Source organism: Octopus bimaculoides, chromosome 13 (assembly GCF_001194135.2).
Source record: "Octopus bimaculoides isolate UCB-OBI-ISO-001 chromosome 13, ASM119413v2, whole genome shotgun sequence".
Taxonomy (NCBI): domain Eukaryota; kingdom Metazoa; phylum Mollusca; class Cephalopoda; order Octopoda; family Octopodidae; genus Octopus; species Octopus bimaculoides.
The window spans coordinates 44,449,122-44,451,334 of record NC_068993.1 but is presented as its reverse complement, the minus strand read 5'-3'; the positions used below and the strand labels follow the sequence as shown (position 1 = coordinate 44,451,334).

At 38.0% G+C, this 2,213-nt stretch overlaps 1 protein-coding gene across 6 annotated transcripts in view; it reads right to left on the bottom strand.

Moving 5' to 3' along the window:
• Positions 1 to 2,213, bottom strand: part of LOC106880554 (uncharacterized) — a 92,302-nt gene that overhangs the window by 42,036 nt on the left and 48,053 nt on the right. The window lies entirely within an intron of this gene.

The following is a 2,213-nucleotide window of genomic DNA, read 5'->3' as shown; positions in this document are numbered from 1 at the left end:
TATATATATATATATATATATATATTTCTACAGCTGGATGCCCTTCCTAATGCCAACCACTCCAAGAGTGTAGTGGGTGCTTTTTATGTTCCACCAGCACAGGAGCCAGTCAGGCAGGCCTAGCATTGATCACATTCAGATAGTACTTTTTATGTGCCACTGACACAGGAGCCAGTCAGGCGGACCTGGCATCGACCATGTTTAGATGGTGCTTTTTACATACCACCGGCACAGGAGCCAGTCTAGGGGTACTGGTATCAGCCACATTCAGTTGGTACTTTTTACGTACCACTGGCACAGGAACAAGTCAGTCAGACCTGGCATCGACCACGTTCGGATGGTGCTTTGTATGTGCCACTGGCATGGGAGCCAGTCAGGTGGAACTAGCCACAGCTACAATATTGGTTTACTTGACTCAACAGGTCTTCTCAAGCATATATCGCCTGACGCATCAGGGGTATTCTTAATAGGGCCGGACATGCATGGCTGCGATCTCACTTTGATTACCAAGTCTTCTCAATCACAGTGTATCTCCAAAGGTTCCGGTCTCCTGTCATTGCCTTTGTCAGGCCCAATGTTTGAAGGTCATGCTTCACTACCTCATCCCAGGTCTTCCTGGGTCTACCTCTTCCACAGGTTCCTGCAACAGTTAGGGAGTGGTACTTCCTCACACAGTGGTCTTCATTCATATGTAACACATGACCATACCAGTGCAATCGCCTCTCTTGCACACCACATTTGATGCTTCTTATGCCCAACTTTTCTCTCAGAGCACTTACACTCTGTCGTGTATGCACACTGACATTACACATCCAGCAGATCATACAAGCTTCATTTCTTTCAAGCCTACGCATGTTCTCAGCATTCATTTTTAAGAAATGTAGTGGAAAACTAGCTCAGGAAGGCAGGGATTCTATTCCCCAAGTCTCCTTTTGGAGCCCCCTACCATGTATATATGTGTGTGTATATATATATAATAATAATATTAGGGATAAAAATCCAAATTTACAGGTAAAAACTCAATTAAATTCAATTTATTAAAAATTAAAATTGAATCAAGTTTCACAGTATAAAATATATAAATATATAACTTTAGAGAAAAGAACCAAAGTTCATGAACTGATCCATGAAAATCCACAGTCACATATAGAAAAATATAATTATTATTATTATGCATATATATTTACTCACTTATTTGTTATACCATGCTAGCATGAATTGGATATTAGACATTGATACATAGTAAATTCATACACGTACCATCATCAAATAACTGTTAATTGTTAAAAAAAAAACACTGCAGTGATGGGAGATATAAATCAAAATAAAAAGCACTCAAAAATAAAAACACAAAAAATTAAACATAAATAACTACTATAATAAAAAAAAAAACTTCAAAGATTCTTTTAAAATAAACACCAAAAATGAGTTTTTATTTTATTTTGACATTTTCCAAGTCAAAAGGTTAGATTAGTCATTTTGGATGTCTGGGAATGTCTTCTAGAATATTCTAACAATATATTGGCTGTTTTATTATTTCTCTATGGAACTGTTTTTTTGTTTTGTTTATTATTTATTATAATTACTTATACATTCACTTGCGCATATACTCATATGCACATGCACTCACACACATACACATATGTGTATACATTTGCTCATGAACCTATACTCACATATACTCACAAACACATGTTCATATGCACACGCATATACAGACACAAACACATGCTCAAATGTGTACAAACACACAAATACACACACACACACACACACACACACACACACACACAGTACACGTACACAAACACATGCTCACAAGCATATGCACTCTCACTTACATACATGCACGAACACATGCTTACGTGCATATATACATGCATGCACATACACACTCACACATGTACACATACACACACACATACACACATGCGTGCGTGTGCACACACACGCATACACACACATACAAACACATGCACTCACAAGTACACACACAGATGCAAACACTGACACACACACAAACAGACAGGCACACACACACACTCTTGAATCCATTCTCCTTCCCAACTTTCAATTTCATGAATTACGTCTACAGCAGCACTTCATGAGATTCAAACAACAGATTAAACAAAGGGAGTCTGCCCCCCCCCCCTTGCCTTCCTTTATTACTTTCTTTATCTATTTCTTTTTGGGAGTTTTGTTCCATTTTAAAG